Source organism: Cetorhinus maximus, chromosome 12 (assembly GCF_964194155.1).
Source record: "Cetorhinus maximus chromosome 12, sCetMax3.hap1.1, whole genome shotgun sequence".
In the NCBI taxonomy this organism is placed as follows: Eukaryota; Metazoa; Chordata; class Chondrichthyes; order Lamniformes; family Cetorhinidae; genus Cetorhinus; species Cetorhinus maximus.
The window spans coordinates 68,390,858-68,412,603 of record NC_135890.1 but is presented as its reverse complement, the minus strand read 5'-3'; the positions used below and the strand labels follow the sequence as shown (position 1 = coordinate 68,412,603).

Below are 21,746 nucleotides of genomic sequence, written 5' to 3'. Positions count from 1 at the left end.
GAACTACTACTTCTGACTAACCACAAACACTGAGGAAACCAGAAACACACAGATAACAAAGCCAACAAAAAAAAACTTTAAAAAGTTGCTTAAGTACTTGGAAGCATGTTTCGAAGCTGTCTCAAGAGGCTGGGAATTCTGCGGAGAGTAACTCAGCTCCTGACTCCCCAAAGCATGTCCACCATCCCACAAAGCACAAGTCAGGAGTGCAGTGGAATACTCCCCACTTGCCTGGATGAGTGCAGGTCCAACAACACTCAAGAAGCTCGACACCATCCAAGACAAAGCAGCCCACTTGATTGGCACCCCATCCACCAGCTTAACATTCACTCCCTCCACCACTGACAGCAGTGTGTACCATCTACAAGATGCACTGCAGCAACTTAACAAGGCCCCTTCGACAGCACCTTCTAAACACACGACCACTACCACCTAGATGGACAAGGGCAGCAGACACATGGGGACACCACCATCTGGAAGTTCCCCTCCAAGCCACACACCATCCCGACATGGAAATATATCGCCGTTCTTTCATTGTCACTGGGTCAAAATCCTGGAACTCCCTTCCTAACAGCACTGTGGGTGTACCTACACCACATGGACTGCAGCGGTTCAAGAAGGCAGCTCACTCACCAGCACCTACTCAAGGGCAATTAGGAATGAATAATAAATACTGTCCTAGCCAGCGACACCCACATTCCATGAATGAAACAAATGATCCCTTCAATTCCGTTTGAAACTGGGATCACACTTAAAAGATTACATATCAGTAAGCTGCTTTTATCCTGGTGCTGTTAATGCTCAGATTCTAGGTGGAGGAACACTGGACAGTTTCCAGTCTTCATACATTTAATTGTATGAAACAAATGTACAAACCCACAAAATAAAATTGGGTCTTTGAATGTGCAGTCGACATTCCATGTAAACTGCTACTGGTTTCTTTGCTCCAATCCAGCAGCAGTTCACAAACAGCTCCTGAGTCACTGGCACCAGCCACTGGGAAAACAGACCACTGTCTCTGTAAAGATGAACACCTGGTTCAACTGGAAGTTCAAGAGCAGTTTGGCACAGGTGGCAGTGACTGAGACAACCCATGAGAGCAGCAGATGGCAGTCGACTCACTGCAAATAAAATCTTCCTCATTCATCCTCCACATGGCAAGTACAAGTCACCTACAGCCACTTGTGTGATTCATTCAGAACCTGATCTCAGTCATTTCATGCCCTAACCTATTAAGTAGCCTTTCTCCAGATCTTCAGGATTTTGTCAAAGGCAGTGATGAGACAAAAGGAGGCAGTGTGAGCACTTCAACAACATGGGAAAGGGAGAGAAAGTCCATAGTCTAGTGATGCAAAAACAACTCATTAACCTGTATACTTGCAGGGCCAGCAGCAGCCTGAAAATCTGGCAACTCTCACTATACATTGCTAACCAAACGGAGCCTCAGTACTAACTCCTCAGGTAGCTCTGGACCTCTCCAATAACTCACTGCTTTTAAAATTTGACCTGACCTCGGTAGCACTGCACTATGAAGGAAGCACAGCTCCAAGTTGTGTCAAGTCAGAAAGGGAGTTGATAAATTGACAGCAAGCTCTGTTTGTGAAGAGCAAACTTTTAAGAAATTGAAGAAACTTGCACCCATAAAAATCTCTCAGCAACTTGACACCCTTCCTCATTCAGCTTGAGAAACAAGCATAAAACTAGCGATTCTAAAGTGGCAAGGCAGTTGGGTTAAGGGCATCAGTTTATGCCAGTAGCTGGCTTGCAGGCAGTCCTGAGGAACTATATGCTTCCTTGACTCAAAAGTGTCTACGAGAGAATGAGTTCCAATTTTTACTGTTGCCAGTCTCACTGTGGAAATACCAAGTGCATATAGTCCACTGTGGAAATACCAAGTGCATATAGTCCATGACTGACTTTGGAAAGGTGTGTGGACACTGCTCGAATGAGTATAGATGAGCCTGGAGCTCTGCCCGAGTACCCAATGAAACAGCTTGCCAACCCTCACCATTTAAGACAACTTGTGAAAAAAGATAAATTGAGTGTTTTGGAGGTCTGTCAGTACCCAGGGAACCATGTGTGAGCATATGCAAACCTTTATTTGGGCAAGGTGGTGGTTTTGAAGCTTGTCACTTGATGCACCTTGGATTTGCTGGCTCCACACCCAGAGGTTTGATCTAGATGATTGGATGACAAACAGCAATTCCCAGAGCTTTTGTTTGTTGGTGTGAAGCCTGGAATCTGGGGAACTAGACGTTAGTTACAGCACTAACTTTCTGGGAAACCCTTGGTTCTGAAAGTTTGCAACATTGGATAGAAGTATTTTACCAACTGCTGTTGTGATCATTTCAACCAGCTGCAATGTCATCACCCCTCTCAAAAAAAAAGCAATTCTTGACCCCTCCACCCCAGCAAACTACTAATTCCAACTCCCTTTCCTCTCCATGGTTTTATGAAAGGGAAATCGTGTTTGACAAATTTATTGGAGGTCTTGGAGGATCTAACAAGTAGGGTGGATAAAGGGGAACCAGTAGATGTAGTGTATTTGGATTTCCAAAAGGCATTTATTAAGGTGCCACACCAAAGGTTACTACACGAGACAAGAGCTCAAAGTGTTTAGGGTGATATATTAGCATGGACAGAGGATTGGCTAACTAACAGGAAACAGAATCAGGATAAATGGGTCATTTTCAATGGGTGGCAAAGTGTAACAAACAGGGATCAGTGCTGGGGCTCCAGCTTTTCACAATCCAGATTAATGACCTGGATGAAGGGACTAAGTGTATTGCAGACAAATTTGCTGACAATACAAAGAAAGGTAGGAAAGCAAATTGTGAGGACATAGAGATATCAATAGGTTGAGTGGGAAAACATTTGGTAGATGGAGTATAATGTGGGAAAATGAGAGGTTGTCCATTTTGGCAGGAAAAATAGAAAAAAACATTATTTAAATGCAGAGAGATTGCATACTGCTGCAGTACAGAGAGATCTGGGTGTCCTTGTACATAATCGCAAAAGGTTAGTAGGCAGGTACTGCAAATAATTAAGATGGCTAATGGAATGTTGGAGTAGAACGGGGAACGGAGTAGAAAAGTAGGGAAGCTTTGTTCCAACTGTGCAGAGCACTGGCGAGACTTCACCTGGAGTAACGTTGTACAGTTTTGGTCTCCTTATTTAGGGAGGGGTATACTGCATTGGAAGCAGTCCAGAAAAGATTCGCTAGGCTGATTTCTGGGATGAAGGGATTGCTCTGTGAGGAAAGGTTGAGCAGGTTGGGCTTATATTCATTGGAGTTTAGAAGAATGAGAGGTGATCTTATTGAAATGTATAATATTCTGAGAGGGTTTAATAGGGTACATGCTGACAGATGTTCCCCCTCATGGGGGAAATCTCAGGCTAGGGGGCAGAGTTTCAAAATAAGGGGTCTCCCATTTAGGACATGGGGGAAGAGGAATTCCTTCTCTCAGAGGGTTAAGCTTTGGAATTCTAGAGCAGTGTCATTGAATATATTCAAGGCTGAGTTAAGATGGATTTTTGGGAGTGAAAGGTTGTGGGGGGGGGCAGGTACAAAAGGCAATTGAAGGCACAATCAGATCAGTCATGACCTTATCGAACAGGTCAGGCTTGAGGGGCATACTCCTGCTCCTAATTCATATGTTTGCTTCTTTGTAAATGAGTTTCTCCTGCTCCTATTTCTTATGACCATCGATTCTTCAAGTCCTTGAATGAGTTGTCACCTCCCAAATATGTGTCTATCTCTCCCAGAACTCCATCTCTCCAATCAGGTTTCGTCTCCTGCTACAGTACCGAAATAGCTCAACGTCACAAATGGCATCCTGTGTGACTGTGAAAAGGTAAATTTTCCCTCCTCATCCCTCTAGGTCTGTCTACAACCTGTGACATGGCTGACCACACCATCCTCCTCCAATGCCTCTCCACTGTCATCCAGCTGAGTGGGACTGCTCTGGCCTGGTTCCATTCTTATCTATCTAATCGTAGCCAGAGAATCACTTGCAATGGATTCTCTTCCTGCTCCTGCACCGTTATCTCTGGTATCTTCCAGGAACCTATCCTTGACCCCCTCCCATTTCTCACCTACTTGCTGCCCCTTGGCAACATCAGAAAAAATTGCTAATTTTTACACGTGCACTGATGACAGCCAGCTCTACCTCACCACTACCTCGCTCAACTCCTCCACTATCACCAAATTACCGACTGCTTGTCAACGACTAGTACTGGATGATCAGTAATTTCCTCCTACCAAATACTGGGAAGACCAAAATCATTGCCACAAACTCTGTTCACTAGCTACCAACTCCATCCCTCTTCCTGACAGCTCCGAGGATGAAGCCATTCTATTCACAATCTCACCATCATACCTGTCACTGAGTTGAGCTTCTGGCCACACATATACACCATGACTAAGACTGCTTAGTTCCACCTCCATAACAGTACCCAACTGCACCCTGCCTCAGCTCATCTGCTAATAAAACCCTCATCCATGCCTTTAACTTTGGCCCCTCTGTATCTCTAATCTCTTCCAACCCCACAACCCTCTGATAAATGAACTCTTCTCCAATTCTGGCCTATTGAGTATCCCTGATTTTTCTTAATGGCTGTATCTTCAGCTATCTGGGCCCCAAGCTCCTTGAACACCTTTCCACCTCTCTAACCCATTCTCCTCCTTTAAGACACTCCTTAAAAACCTAGCTCTTTGACCAAACCTGCTGCTGGATGAGGGTGCAATTCAAGCTCTTGGGAGGTTCTTGTTGCTACCCGAGGTCATGGTGATGTGCAAGCAATACCTTGACATCTTGGCTTATGATGGTCATGTTGGATGTGTGTTTATTTGCTCTTCAGGAGGTTCTCATGTAGGATTTGAAGTTTGATTCTGACTGAGCTGATGTCAGTATCATTTGAAACTATGGGTTTCGGATTTTTGATTCCTTGAGATTGTATTTTCTTGCCCTTTGTAAAATAAAGCAGATTTGCAAACTGTTCTGATCTATCTTATGTTTGGATAATGAATAGGGTAGCTGACTTGTGTCCGCATTGACTCAGTGGTAGTGCACTCAATCAACAACAGTGTGTAATGCTCTGGATATCCAGCAGTCATTCCAAGTGCAGCATGACATGTATTTATGGTTCAGAGTCTAGTTTAATTTAGGTAGCTGTGAAAAGCTCACAGCTAGCTGCGTCTTATCTATAAATAACTGATATTACATCAAGTGCAAAAGAAAAATGTTCAATTCTCTCCTTACACACACTTCCTTTGCAAGAGAAAGGAGCTTCGAATTAAATCTTGCAATTCTCAGGAGCAAGAATATCAACACAATAGCCTAGTTTCCTTTGCAAAGACATATTTTCCATTGTTCAGCTTGACACAGTTCCTTGAGAGGTGTAGACTGTAGTTATTGGCCTCAGGCTGGTATCTGTGGAGCACTTGTACAACTAGTACAGTACATCAAGCAGTTAACTCACTGCAGTCAGCCACATGGGAGCTGTGCTTCCCCACATGGGAAGCTGTTCCCAGGGTGGTTGGGAGTGTGCAATTGGCAGCATTCATTTACTCCTATCAGTATGGCTGGAATTACACTTTAAAACAGCATGAAGGAGCTGGAGACCGCCCAGCTTTCTTGTTTAAACAGAGATGTGGGTGAAGCAGGGTTAGTCGGGGAAAATTATATGAATTTTAAATCTACGAAAACTGGTTTTCAAACTAGCATTTGAGAATCTTTTATTTTTATTCATTCATGGGATGTGGGCTTTGCTGGCTGGGCCAGCATTTATTGCCCATGCCTAATTGCCCTTGAGAAGGTGGTGGTGAGCTGCCTTCTTGAACCGCAGCAGTCCATGTGGTGTAGGTACACCAACAGTGCTGTTAGGAAGGGAATTCTGGACTAGCAACAGCGAAGGAACGGTGATATATTTCCAAATCAGGATGGTGAGTGACTTGGAGGGAAACTTCCAGATGGTGGTGCTCCCATCTATCTGCTGCCCTTGTCCTAATCTGAACAGTGTACAAAAGTGATCTCAGGGACCTGCAAGCTCATGCAGAAATAGGAGGAGAAACTGCAGACATGTTACCTAGCACAGTGTGTTTTCTTTCTGCATTTACTGACTTACAAACAGGCTCAACACTGCACCTCATCAGTACAAAGCTATAGCCTATAAAGAATTAATCAGGGAGTCAAACTGCTTCACATGCTCCAGGTTTAGCAACTTAGTGCACAGTTAATAATCAAGGGCCAAGACGGTTCCAATATATTGCAACTCACTGCTTTCTAAGGCAGTGCTTCTCAAACCGTTTCCCACTTTGAGCCCGTGTTGAGGTTTGAAAATTGCTGTGAGCTGGGTGGGGGGTTAGAGCTATGTGGGGGAGAGAGCTACAAGAGCATGGGATGAGGGGAATAGGGAAGAGATTGAGAGCAGGGTGCTAGAGGAGAGATGAGAGTGGCAGAGGGAAGGGTGGTGTAAACTGCTAGGTTTTGTGAACAGAATCACCTACCTTTTCACTGGTTTCTTTGGAACCGGCATCAGGCCTCGAAATTGACGGGTTAGGCCATGCCCACCATTGGGAAAAAGTAACTGCTAGGGCCTCGCATCAGATAGTCCGAGTTTCACTGCAACCATTTCTGCCTCAGAGCTCGTGACCATAAAATCTCATCTCACATCCCACTGGGGGCAGGATGCAGTTTGGGAAGCCCTATTCTAAGGGTTCCAAAACTTGGCTGTCAATTCTATGGTCCCATATAGCTCTCAGTAAGGTCACATTAAAAAAAACTTGGATTCATCAATATAGCCCTTTCACAAGCACCATGCAATCAAAATGTTTAATGGTTCCAGAAAAATCATTATTGTACATGTTAAAGAATTTTTTAAATCTTCTCTGCAGACCTCTACTCTGCAAGATAACAACAATGCAGACAACACAGAACTATCCACTTCACTTGTCTGCTGCTCGGTCACGAGGTTGCTTTTGGCCTTTCCCTAACTGCTGCAACATTCTGCATTGCTCTGTACATGACACACCAACTTTGCGGCACTACATACATCCATGCACATTGATAGGTATGATAATGGCATAAAACTGTCCGCCCAAATTAAATTAGGAAGCAACTTTTAGTATGGATTCTAGGCAAAGCTTAAAGACCCATATTGGAATACCTAGGAATTAAGGCCATAATCAGGAGCCTAACTCAGACCCAACTAGGCACAATACCCAACAAGACTCTATGAAATGGTACATTAATGATACATTGGATGGAGCACAGTTTAACACAGACCAAAATTACTCAAATACTGTTAATTCAATGGAATTATGGCCATCAAATATTTCAAACCTGTGCATTTTTTCTGCAAAAGCCACAGATCTATGGTCTTGGTTAGGATCACACACTGTAAGCTTAGCCTGTAAAACAGGGTACCAGTAAATAATGAATGCTGCCTGCAGATGCGCACACGTACACTAGATTGCGAAGATTGCCCATGCCCATACAGTGCTTGTAAGATTTGCACGTAAACCAGGCTGATATGCTTAATAGCAGAGGCTTGCAGAAAAAATTTTACGGTAGGAATCTGAGATTTTTGTGAATTTGATCTTTTTGCTGGGAGAGCCGCCACTGACGAGGATTGGAAACAAATTATAGACTGCACGTGTTGACTCGTAGAGGCTTAATTACCATGAAATTATTTTATTATTAGCAGGGAAGACCATCACTAAATGCAGAATCCTGAGTCTGTATCTGTTCTTCTGACCCATTCTTTCTCACCCAATCCTGGCCCTTTGGAAGCTAAAACAAAGAGAAGCAACTAATATGTGAACCTCTACAGGAACACCTGCAATTCTCAAGTCAGACATACTTGCATTTACATAGCACCTTTCACAAGCTCAGAACATCCCAAAGTCCTTTACAACCAATGAAGCACTTTTGAAATGAAGTCACTGTTGGAATGTAGGAAACAGCAGCCAATTTGCACGCTGTAAGGTCCCACAAACAGCAAGGTGATGAGGACCAGATATCTGTTCCTGTGGTGTTCTTTGAGAAATAAAAAATGGTCAGGACACCAGGGAGAAATCCCCTGCTCTTCTTTGTACAGTGCCACGGGATCTTTTACACCCACGCAAGCAGGCAGGTGAACCTCAGTTTGTCTCACTCGAGACGACACCTTCAGAAAAGAGTGTCTTTCTTGCTTTTGCTTTCCCTTTCCAGAAGTGCACTGTTAAAATACAAAGATAGCTCTCAAATACTGGGCTCAAATAGCTACAAGTTTCAGTTTCTATTCAAGGGTGACTTATAATGCAGCAATTTTCATGATCTCACCCCTCCCAACCTCTGTAACCTCCTCCAGTCTTACAACCCTCCAAGATCACTGCAGTCCCTTAATTCTGACCTCCTGTGCAGCTCGATTTCCTTTGCCTCTCCAGCAGTGGCCGTGCCTTCAGCTGCTAGCCATCAAGTTCTGTAATTCCCAACCCAAACTTCTCCATCTCTCTCTCCTTGAAGAAGCTCCTTAAAATCTATCTCCTGGACTAAGCTATTGGGCAGTTGTCCTGACATTGTGCTTGGCTTGGTGTCAAACTATGTTTCAAATGATCCTCAGGGACAGGTTACTATGTTAAGGGCTGTAAATGTACAAATGCAATTTGTTGTTGCTGGTAACTAACTAGCAGTTATGAACAGGATCTCTTTCTCTGTCTGGAGCCAGGTGGCCCAAGGCCAATTATGGCCTCCATGCTGCTGCTATTCCAGCTGAACTCAAATTAATTCAGCATGTGCTGGGAGTCAAATTGGTACTGTCACCTGTACAGGTCAATATCTTCCCTCACTAGGCCAGTGCTGAAGCCACGTGCCCAACTGTCTTCCACTAAGATTTTGTAACTGAGCTGCTCCACTATACTTGTGCTCTGTTCAACTGAATTTTCGTGCAGGTTTTAAGGCCCTCGGCATAAAATGGTTACAGCCCAGAAGGCAGCTATTCACCCAGTCGAGTCTGCACCAGCTCTCTGCAAGAGCAATTCAGCTTGGCCCATTTCCCGCCCTTTCCTTGCAACCCTGCAAATCTTTTTTTCTCTTCATCTGCTTATCCAATTCCTTTTTAAAAGCCATAATTGAATGCATCTCCTCCACCCTCTCAGGCAGTGCATTCAAGATCCTAACTGCTTACTGTGAAAAAGGTTTACCTTATGTTGCCTTTGAATCTTTAATCATCCACCTTAAATCTCTATCCTCTGGTTCTAGACCTCTCCGCCAATAGGAACAATTTCTGCCTATCTAGACACCTCATGATTTTGTACACCTCTATCAAATCTCGTTTCAACCCTCTCTTCCCTAAAGAAAACTGCCTCAGCTTCTCCAATCTATCCACATAACTGAAGTCCTTTATCCCCGGGACCATCCTTGTGAATCTTTTCTGCACCTTCTCTAACCCTTCACATCCTTCCTAAAATGTGGTGCCCAGAATTGAACATAGTACTCTTATCAAGGACAAACCAGTGTTTTATAAAAAAGGTCAATAACTTACCTGTTTCTGTACTCCATGCCTCTATTTAAGCCCAGAAGTCCTTTTTAACCACTTTTTCAACCTGCCTTGCTACCTTCAATAATGTGTGCACATAAACTCCCAGGTTCCTCTTATCCTGCACCACCTTTAAAATTGTATCCTTTACATTTTCTCCTCGCTTTTCCTGCCAAAATCACTGTTCATTACTTCACATTACTGTGTATTAAATTTCACCTGCCACTGGTCCACCCATCCCACTAGGCCTTCCTTGCTCGGTGGGCACCACAGGGACTGGGGTGCTTTATCGACCCCTTTAATCACGTTTTGATTTGATGTTTGTAAGTTTCCTTTAAGATTTTGGTTTTTTTTTTGCAGTATCCCTTTAAGGGGCTGCCTTTTAATTTGTCCCTTAATTTGTTAATTTAGTCTATTTGGGTTTCAATAAAAGAGTCATCCCACCAGCCTACGCCCTTGTGAAGTTTATAATTAGCCTCCTCATAGTTCATAATACTTAAGTTCTGTGCTATCTGCAAATTTTGAAATTGTGCTCTGTACACCCAAGTCAAGGTTATTAATATAGATTAAGAAAAGCAGTGGTCCTAGTACTGACTCCTAGGGGTCCCCACTCTGTACCTACTCCTGCCCAAAAGCCAGCCTTTCGCCATTACTCTGTCTCCTGTCACTCATGTTTTGTAACCATGCTGCTGGTGTCCATTTTATTCCATGGCCTACATGGCAGAAAAAGGATTTCAATTTTCATGAAGTCTAGATGAGAAATTAAGTTCCTGCCAGCTGAACACCTGACACAACTGCCTTCTGTCCCGTCAAATAACTCCTTAATGATCAGTCATGAATTCCAGCCTACATCCCAAAGTAATACAAGGCAGTTTTGTTGATGCAGGACTGAACAGATATTTCCCTTGTTAGCTGGACACCCTTGTGCCATGGTTGCGCCTGCCTTTCTGCACTTTTCTTACAAAAACAAAATGAATCGGTTGCTACACTAGCAAAATGCCACTGAATACAGAAGAAAACACCTGGACTTGTGTTTCTAAATCATCTTTCAAGATTTCAGGATGCCCCAAAGTGTTTCATAGCCAATGTTGTACGACAATGAAGTGTAGTCACCGCTGTAATGTAGGCAGCGCAACAGTTAATTTGCGCAAAAGCAAGCTCCCAAAAACAACAATGGGATAACAAGCAGATCTGTTTTTTGGTGTATTTAAAGGAATAAATATTGGCCAGCACACTGGGTAGAACTCTCCCGCTCTTCTTCAAAATTGTCCCATGGGATCTTTTACGTCCAGCTGAGTACCCAGTTAGGGTCTTTTAATGCACTGAGGCATTTTTATTGTTCAGATACTTGCAATGTGCTTCTGGCCTCCAACAGCACTCCCTGTATTTTGGCAATGGTGACATGAAATGCAGTATTTGCTGGCCCAGACACTGCTGTTATGCCATGCTGCCTTTTAAGGCACCTTGACTTGTCAATTAACAGAAAATGCTATTGATACGCAGATCAGGCAGCATCTGGGGACATAGTTAATGCCTCAAAACTAATCAAGGGTCTCTGGCCAGAAACATTAACTCTGTTTTTCTCTCTCCATAGATGCTGCCTGACCTGCTGAGCAGTAACAACACTTTGTTTTCATTTCAGATTCCAGAGTCTACAGACCAGCCTTATAAGCACAGGGATTCTACGCACTAAAAGACCAACACAATCTTCACAGGAATTCCAAGTACTAAAGACTGAGAATCCTTTGTTCAAATTAAATAAAAGGACATGACTCAATGTTCTGCATTCCGTAACCCTGATTAATAATGGTGACTGAGTGAAATAGGATCACTTCCAGGTGAATCGTGTTCTCCAGTACAATGTCTCAAATCTGACCTTCCAAAAACTAGAGTTGTCTGAAAACCAGATATATTTAGCATGCGCCATGCATCAATTTTAATTGTGTAAAATTAAAAACTCACCTGGACAATTCAGTTAGGAGCTGCATTGGCACAGTGCAGGGCCTGACTAGTTACCCACTTCGCTGGTTGCACGCCAGTCTATCCCATGCTGAGCAACCCTTGACCCCACTCCAACCCTGGCTGACCTGAAAGCCGGCAATGCCCAACAGCCGGCATGGTCTGAAAGCTGGCAAGGCCTCGGTCCCACATTTCAAACGTTGATGTACCCAGCAAAACACAGCTGTTAGCCAAATAAAAATCCAGTCAACAAGCAAATTTTTAAGTACAACAGAATAGTCTACTAGCTAATTGTATTAATAGGACCCCATGTTAAAATCTCTTCCTTCAGCCATGTAACCTAGCAGAAATCAGTCGGTACAATTTAATTCAACAAGTAAAATTTAAAAAACGATTTTCAAAAGCTTACACACATCATGCTTTCTTAATCTACGTATAATCATTAGCCAATGTGCAGCATTCAACGTCAATTACAAAGATATTGCAAATTTGGCACATTTCCAATTTTGCAGGAAAACCTTGTGTGGTAAGCATTACCATAACCAAGGCTGTTGCATCACTGGATTGAGTTGTGCAACTGGACAATCGATGAGGGAAGTTCAGAAATACAGCAGGAACATCAACTCCAGGTCACAGTACTGACATCTCCTTCCTCAAAAAACTCAGAATCCAAAATCAAATAGGTACATTTACATTAAAGCTGATATGACAACTCAGAGGACAACAGGTCACGGCGGCTGACTCAATTCCCATTAAAATTCATCAGGATAGGAAGAGACAAACGGTTGGTGCAGCAATACCTCAAACCTGAACTCATTCTCCACTGGAAAGGCTAGTACCTTCGAAGGGCACACTGGGCAAGAGAGAGCGAGAAGGGAGAGTACAGTATGGACATCACTGCATCTCACCTTGGCAACAAGCCATTGTGCTCCAAGTCTAGAGTCCTGACCAACATTTATCCCTCAGTATCAAAAGAAAACAAATGAGTTGGCCAGTTTAGACATTTTGTTAGGCTGCTGTTAGGATGACTATGTGGGAGGTAGGATGACTACTTGGGAGGTAGGATTAGTAAGTTTGCGGAAGACACAAAGATTGGCTGGGTGGTTAACAGTGAGGTTGAGTGTCTTGGGCTGCAGGAAGATATAGATGGGATGGTCAAATGGGCAGATAAGTGGCAGATGGAATTTAACCCTGAAAAGTGAGAGGTGATACACTTTGGAAGAAGTAATTTGACAAGAAAGTATTCAATGAATAGCATGACACTAGGAAGTTCTGAGGAACAAAGGGACCTTGGTGTGTGTGTCCATAGATCTCTGAAGGCGGAGGGGCATGTTAGTGAGCTGGTAAAAAAGGCATATGGGACACTTGCCTTTATCAATCGAGGCATAGATTACAAAAAGTAGGGAGGTCGTGTTGGAGTTGTATAGAACCTTGGTGAGGCCACAGCTGGAGTACTGTGTGTAGTTCTGGTCACCACATTATAGGAAGGATGTGACTGCACTGGAGGGGGTGCAGAGGAGATTCACCAGGATGTTGCCTGGGATATAACATTTAAGTTATGAAGAGAGGTTGGATAGACTTGGGTTGTTTTCATTGGAGCAGAGAAGACTGAGGAATGACCTGATCGAAGTGTACAAGATTATGAGGGGCATGGACAAGGTGGATAGGGAGCAGCTGTTCCCCTCAGTTGAAGGGTCAGTCATGAGGGGACATAAATTCAAGGTGAGGGGCAGGAGGTTTAGGGGGGTATGTGAGGAAAAATGTTTTTACCCAGAGGGTGGTGACTGTCTGGAATGCACTGCCTGGGAGGATGGTGGAGGCGGGTTGCCTCACATCCTTTAAAAAGTACCTGGATGAGCACTTGGCACGTCATAACATTCAAGGCTATGGGCCAAGTCCTGGTAAATGGGATTAGGTAGGTAGGTCAGGTGTTTCTCGCGTGTCGGTGCAGACTCGATGGGCCTTGTCTGCACTCTGTGATTCTGTGCTGCAATAGCCTAAAAAAACCCAAGAAAGGCAGCACTTCAGTAGTAAGAGTGTGAAGCTGTCTGGAACACCTCATATTGCAAGAGGCTACCATGAAGAGACCACCCCTTCTTTAACGAACGAAATGGCAAATACACTTGGGTGGGTGAGTGAAATGTATACCATGAAATTGCAGGAGACAAATTAAAGGAAGTAACTGAAAGCAATGGTTAATGTGAAAGGCAACTAGTAAAGTTGTAGGGTTTAGGAAGAGAAGGGGGGCCATGGGTTCACTCCTTCCTATTTTGCCACCTCAGTCTGGCTGTCATTACCCCTAACAGCCCAAACTAGGGGCCAAATGGACTATCACAAGTACAGTTGACAATCCAAAATTGTGCAAATGTTTAAATCATGAATTCCTTGATTTTTCATATATCTATCATATACATTCATCTTGAAAAGTAACACAGGAAGCATTTAATTGTGTGTGTTAAATTTTCCCCATTTTTAATTACAATCAGGCTGTGATGCTCATCCCTCCTCCGAACAATCTAGGCTCACATGAATTGCAGCTACTTGGGTAAAGGAGAATGGCTATTAAATCATACCCCAGTAAGAGCCAGATCTTCAGTCAAGGGAGAAAGCTGTCAAAATATAAATCTGCTCTAAAATGGCCCATAGCAATTTCTCCCCAAATATTTTCTTCAAAGGACTTGCAAACTAGCATTGGTTTGTAATGTATGACAAAGCAGTATGCTGGATATGTGCTTTTTAAAAAATCTACTCTCAGAATTTAAGTGTAGATGGTAAGGCCAACATTTAGCAGGTCTGACAGCATCTGTGGAGAGGAACACAGAGTTAACGTTTCGAGTCCGTATGGCTCTTCATCAGAACTCTTCTGATGAAGAGTCATACAGACTCAAAACATTAACTGTATTCCTCTCCACAGATGCTGTCAGACCTGCTGAGTTTTTCCAGCTATTTTTGTTTTTGTTTCAGATTTCCAGCATCCGCAGTATTTTGCTTTTATCTTAAGGCCAGCATTTAATCGGCCCATTCCTTATTGCCCTCAACGTGGTGGTGCTTCTTGAACCGCTGCAGTCCATGTGGTGTAGGCACAGCCACAGTGCTCTTAGGGACGGAGTTCCAGAATTTTGACTCAGCAACAATGAAATAATGGCAATATATTTCCAAAATAGGATGGTGCTCGATTTGGTGGGGAACTTGCATGTGGTGGTCATCTGCTGCCCTTTTCCTTCTTGGTGGTAGAGGTCAAGAGTTTGGAAGGTGCAGTCGAAGGAACTTTGGCAAGTTGCTGTAATGCATTTTGTGGATGGTATAACTGGAACTGCACTCATCCAGCCAAGTGGAGAGTATTCCATCACACTCCTGATGTGTGCCTTGCTGGAAACACTCTGGGAAATCAGACTATCCAGGCTCTGACCTGCTCTTGTAGCGACAGTATTTCTGTGGTTGGTTCAGTCAAGTTTTTGGTCAATGTTAACCTGATTAACATGATGTTAATGCTGCAGGATTCAGCAATGGTAATGTCATGGGGAGGTGATTAGATTCTCTCTTGTTGGAGGCAGTCATTGTCTGGTACTTGTAGCCCAATAATCCCAGGCTAAACTTTCAAATTGTACGACACATCACAGATTCCCCAGAAGAATATGCAGGAGGAGAGATGAGATTGAGGAGGAACTGCACCTGTCCACTTCTCCACTCCAATGGCGAGAGAGACGTGAAGGAAAAAACTGGGCTGGTATGGGAAAAATTCCCCCAATCAATAATTTGCACACAGTTATGACTCTAGAAGGACAAGGGCAGCAAACGCATGGGAACACCACAGCCTGTAGATTCAAAATCCTGAAACTCCCTTCCTAACAGCAGTGGTTTAACTACACATGGACTGCACATGGGCTCACCACCACCTTAGGGATGGGCAATAAATGCTGGCCTAGCCAGTGACGCCCACATCCCCTGAAAGAATTAAAAAATGATCCTAGCAAAGAAATGAGAGGTAGAATATTAAATGCAACACAAAATTTCAACATTGGTGCCATTTACCTGAAGGGTTAAGATATCATGTCGTCCCTGCAGTAACCTTCCTTCCTTGTGGCAACGTTAAATTGGTTATCCTATTTCAAGATTGTTTCATACCTTAAAGAGAATCAGTAATGTACTCCTCTGTTCTCAACTACAAACCATGTCAGCTAGTGTTGGCTTGTCAGAGATGGTAGTATCCTGACCCAAGTCAGAAGCTTTTGAGTTCAAGCCCCATTCTGGACTGACACACCTGTGCAGTACTGGAGGAGTGTTCCATCAGAGGTAGTCTTTAGGATTACGTGTTAATCAGAATCTCAGTGTTGAAGCTCTCACACAACAATCCATAGAAGAACACAGAGTCCTCCTGGTTCCACTGCCCAAATTCCACTATCAAAAAAAAAAGCTGACAATTCATATAATTACTGCTTTGTGGAATCTTAGTGTGTACAAAATGGCTCCCAGGGTTAACTATGTATTAATGACTGTGCAACTCCCCTGAAGTGCTTTGGATATTTCATGGTGTGCTACATAAATGCAGTTTTATTTTCTACATTCTACACGATGCATTCCTGTGACATTGTACATGGGGGAAGGGGAGTGGTGGCAGGAAAGGTTCCTTCCTGTATTGCTCATGGTTAAGTCAACCAAACAGCAGCATTGGCCAGAACTATAAAACTACAATCTAATAGTGTGAATGATTTGGGGATTTTTGGGATGAGGGGAAGTGGAAGAGTGTAAACAAATCCATTTGTTAATTATTTCCTATAACAACTGATCCAAAATGAGTGGCAACCTCCAATAAGGCGGCTGACAGTCCACACAAACACCTCTTATTAAAGGCAATTGTGAACAACTGACAGCAGGTATCGAGATGAAAGGGTCAGGTGTACAGAAATCCAGCTATTGATGCTTTGCTGAATTAGCATTTATTTATCTATATGGACAAAACTACGCCAAGGTTATTTAATTAAAAATTAAATAATATTTGCAATGAAACTAGTACACTGGTCACACTGTATAGTTCATAAGGACTTGGGTTACTGTGATTAACTCCACTGGCACACAGCAGGCTAAGAGAAGATTTCAGAGATGTTTAAAATTATGAAGGGCTTTCAGTGTGACTATTTCTGTTGGTTGAAGAGTCGGCAAAGAGCTGCCATTAATTTAAGTTAGCAAATGAGGAGCAAACAAGGTTAAGGAAAATGTTTTAGGCAGAGTTTTTGGGAGTCTGGAATGCTTTGCCGCAGGGTGTAGTTGATGTACAGATTATTGCATCCTGTATGGACAGCATAAGCAAATATTTACAGGTGATGATACAGGGGTATGCGAAAGAACAGAGCAATGGGACTCATTTTGAATTACAGCCTAAACAGCCAGACTTATATGGGCAATGGCCATCTTATACACTGTAAACTTCTACAGTAACCCTTCCTTTTTAAATGTTATATGAATGGTGGTATACCAATAAGCAATGCCCTGAAATACACCACCTATAGATCATATTGATTTTCAATCCTTGTAGCTGCTCCAGATCTTTATTCAGTGAGTCCTGCTGGCAAGTTTGTGTATTTTCATCTGGGGCAAATTCAGGGATTGGGTGCACAGAACACAATGTTCCTAGTTGGATTTCAAAGGCAGGGAGATAGGTATTGTGTAGCATGGTTTTGGAAGAATAAGAATCCCAGTGGGCAAGGATAGTGATAGTGACAAAGATTATCTTCCAGTGAAGGTCCAGGGAATGAAAGAGAAGCAGTAATATACAGTGAGAAGGCTGAAGGATGTGCACAGAGACATTGAGTCCTATATTTAAAGTAGTCCTATTGAGGACAATGATAATAGCCCCGATGCACCAAAAGACACAAGAGCTTTGAGTCAGCATGTGAGCAAGCTCACATTCCCCACCTCAGCCAGCCAATGTTACACAATCTCCAACTCACCTTCCCTAATATCACACCGCAATTTTAGCAGTTTAAAGTGAAATGGGGATTTTACACCACAAGGGTTAAGGTTTAAATATATACCAACCAGTGACTGGCCAAGGCAATGAAGCAGCACAATTAATCTAAAACATATTTCCTGCTAAAGATACGTCAACCCACATGTAGCAGTAATGGGCTAGCATTTGAGAGTCTGGCACCACAGCTCAGTGCTCTCCTGAGCACAGCTTTCTCTGAATCTCAACGGTGTAAACACAAATTACCAGAATGATTCAGTGTTGACTGAGCATAACCACTGGGAAGTTTCAATGATGGGGCAACATCTTGCATGGGTATACTGTACAATCTGCTCCGTGTGTTCACAGATAACTTTGGATTTAGCCCACAGCTACAGACAGACTTCCAGGGCTTTGCCTCTCTAGCTCAATCTAGGAGTTTGCTGGTACATTCAGTTAAATAAAAGATGAACTGTAAACTTCAGCACCTTTATACCTTATCCATAAAGTTGAGTTCATCCAAAACTCTGGCTGTATCCTAACAGACACCAAGTCCCATTTCACTGTGTTTGCTGATCTACATTGGCCCCCCACGACAATTTTAAAATTCTCATCCTTGTTTTCTAATACTTTCATGGCCTTGGCATATCCTCCAGGCTAACAATCTCCAAGGTTTCTGCACATCCCCTGATCACCATCACTCCATCAGTGGCATCATGCATTCAGCTGCATTGGCCCCAAGAACTGGAATTCCCTCCCTAAACCTTTCTACCTTTTTTTTAAAAACCCACCTGTGTGTCAAATTTTTCAATAACACTTCTGTGAAGCACCTTTTACCAAATGAAGGTGCTACCTAAATACAAGTTTGCTGTTATTTAGTCTGATACTGCAGGCCTGCTTCAAGAGACTTGCTCAAGTATTTACTGACATCAGCGTAGTCAGACAATGACCATCATAAAACCTGGATTACAGAGCTCTTTAGTCTCTTGGAGCATTGTCAAAGGGACAAGTTTAGAAAAAGCTTAGGGTGTACAATCCCAAAACAACAATAGTCAAAGCATTGTTATTCAGCCAGACGGGGTCAGGAATGGGAGTTCAATACAAGACAAACGGACAGTCAACAAGCTAATGTGGGAACCACTGACCATGCATGAGGGAGGAGTTGGAAGTTGGAAACCTCATACTTTAGTGTCTTACCTGCTTTAATGTCATATAGCGTTTAAGAAAATTTTACATTTCTGTTTATGAACACCAAGTTTAGTATACTGATCTTTTTTTTAATGGTGACTACACAATTATCTGGTCACTAAATTTGGGGGTCATCATCAGAGCTGAGCAAGCAATTCACAATGTTTATCCATCAGCTAGGCAGCTGAGTTTAATCTTCCCTACACACTCTCACGGTAATAGTGCAAAGGCCTCCAGATTATTTTCATATATAGAAGTTTGATGTGTTGGCTGTTTCTATATTGATTTTGGAGGGAGCCAGTGTCCCTGGCAGCCAAACTTGTGGGTCCTGTTCTGCCAACAGAAACCCCAAAGTAAACTGTGGTCAAGGACCATTTTCTTGCTCTAAAACCTAGTTTTCTGGCTGTCGGCATTCACAAATCCTGCAGCTTTATTTTGAGTTACCATCAGCTGATTTTTGCATGGGGAACCCAAACACTAACATTAAAGCCAATACAAAAGCAGATTTTCTCACACCCTGGCCGGGACAGTGACTATAATGCCTGATACTTCATATGGAAGCTCTCCAGTCTGAACTTCTAACATCAGCAGAGCTTCCATTACCCCATATAGCATCTCTACATCAGTATTTTCCTTGGATTCAAGTGTCTGACATCCACTATTCAAATCAGATCCCTTGTCACTGTAACAGAATCGCATCCACAAAAAGTAGCTCCAGAAGATAAGAGCTGGTTTTAATAAGGGAATGCAGGAAGACGGCCACTCCCAGTCACTCCCTTATGATCAAAACATGTGTCACAGCAGCTCAGCTGACCCTGATCTTTTGCACATGAAAAGATTTGTCACAAATCATTGCAGAGAGTCAGCACCACAGTGAATCAACCAACACGAGATTTGTTCCTCAGCTTATTCCAAACGCTCCTGATCACCACTGGTATCCCTGATCGATGTAGATTAAATTAGGCCAGTTGATTTTAAGAACAAAAGAAACAGGAGCAGGGTTAGGCCATTTGGGCCCTTTGAGCCTGTGCCGCCATCAATAAGATGATGGCTGATTTTCTACCGCAACTCCACCTTCCTGCCCCATCTCTATATCCCTCAGCACCCAAAATATCAACCTGTCTCGAAAATATTCAATGATTCAACATCCACAGTTTCTGTTTGACCCATAAAATGTATTTGGAACCGTCAGCAGGCATACATTCCTCCCTCTACCTAGAGGTGTCCCAGTACCGGCACACTGGCAGAGACCCCTCTCTAGGTTTATATTGCTTCAAATGAGAAGTACACACAAATGTGTCTATGGATTGGTATGAAGCAAGAATGCGAAGTTATTTTTGCAGCAGATATTCTGGACTAAACATTGTGCCAGTGTATTGCAGCAATGCTAACATGGTGATATGTGCCGTTATTTCCACATCAGCATCTGTTACTTCCCCATTGAGAGATAACCTGATACCTACAACTGCTGGCAGAGAAGAATTACAACTCCTTTGGAACCTGGAAGGAGAAACTGAGAAACTCAAACACGTGCACTGCTTTGAATATCAGAAAACCAGACACTCTCCTTTGGGTTGCATACAGTAGCACATTAGCCATCTGATTATTGGTTCACAATCTAGCACCGCTCATATCCCCAGGATGTCCTAAAACACTTGACAACCGATTAATTATTTGATGAAAGTGTGGCTTATTCAATAGCAAAGTATGGTAGTCAATTTGCACAAAGGACCCACAGTGAAATGAATGGCTAGAATGATTACACAGCACAGGTGGCGGCAGTTTGGCCCATCATATCTTTCCCAGGTTTCTGCAAGAGCAATTAATCTTATCCCACTCCCTGCCCTTTCTCCAAATAATTATCCAATTCTTTTTTTGAAAGCCTCAATTGCATCTGCCTCCACCACACACTCAGGCAGTGCATTCCAGATCCTAACCACTTGCTACGTGAAAAAAAATCCTCATATCGCTTTTGCTTCTTTTGCTAATCGCCTTAAAATTGGTCTCAGACCCTCCTATCTACCCTATCCAGACTCCAGATGATTTTGAACACCTCTAACAAATCTCTTAATCTTCTCTTAAGAGAACAACTTCCACTTCTCCTATCTATCCACATAACTGAAGTCTCTCAGCACTGGAATCATTTTCATAAATCTTTCCGCACCCTCACTAATGCCTTCACATCTTTCCTGAAGTGTTGTACCTAGAAGTGCTCATAATATTCTAGTTGAAGCTGAAACAGGATTTTATACAGGTTCATCATAGCTTTCTTGCTTTTGTACTCTATCCATTTATTGATAAAGACTAGTTGATTGGTTTTGATGGTTATAGGCTAAATGTTAGCCAGGACACCAGGAGAACTCCCAGTTCATCCAATAGGGCACTGGAATCTTTTACACCTATAAGAAAAATCAGACAAGGCCTCTGTTTAATGTCACATCTGAAACTTGACAATTCCAGATACCCACAGTACTGTACTTACATCATTTGGAATGGAACAAACACACAACTTTCAAATGTAGACAACTGAGTCAAGCTGCCATACCTCCAGACATTAATCATTCCCAAATTTTGGGATGGGTTTTATTTATAATTTCTAGAGGTAGACTTTTAAGTGCAGCTTTCTAGCCAGTCACTGGTCACTTAAGGGAGACTTCAGAGAGGGGGCTCTGGCAGTGTAAGGAAATCCTTTTCTCCTTTAGGGGAACTGTGACCATTTGGAGCTTGGTCTGAGAGAATTAGTGTGCTTTATTCCGATCTTTCTGGAGAGTTGTGCTATTTGTTTCACCCCTCTGAACAAGACAGATATGGAAAAGAACCTCAATACAAGGACTGTGATGTGCACACTTTTTGTCAAAGTTGCTTTGGAAAGCAGGATGGAGGGGGAATTGAACGTGTTAGAACTCAGTTTACTTGTCCCAATAAGAAAAACATCCCTAAAAAGAGAACTCACTAGACTTCAGATGCCAGAGTGGAAACATAAGGTGGATATTTCTCAGTTTTGTGAAACTTTGACTGATTTTTCCAACTCTACACCAACCAAGTCCAAAATTCTGAGAGAGAGAGTTGGATCATCCTAGCCGGGTAAAAGCATTTCAGGAGTGAAATTAGCAAACACTACTTCTTGCAGAGAGTG

The 21,746-nt window shown here is 42.9% G+C and overlaps 1 protein-coding gene across 1 annotated transcript in view; it reads right to left on the bottom strand.

The window, feature by feature from the left end:
- Positions 1–21,746, bottom strand: part of crkl (v-crk avian sarcoma virus CT10 oncogene homolog-like) — a 75,729-nt gene that overhangs the window by 6,084 nt on the left and 47,899 nt on the right. The gene's annotated exons all lie outside the window — the stretch shown is intronic.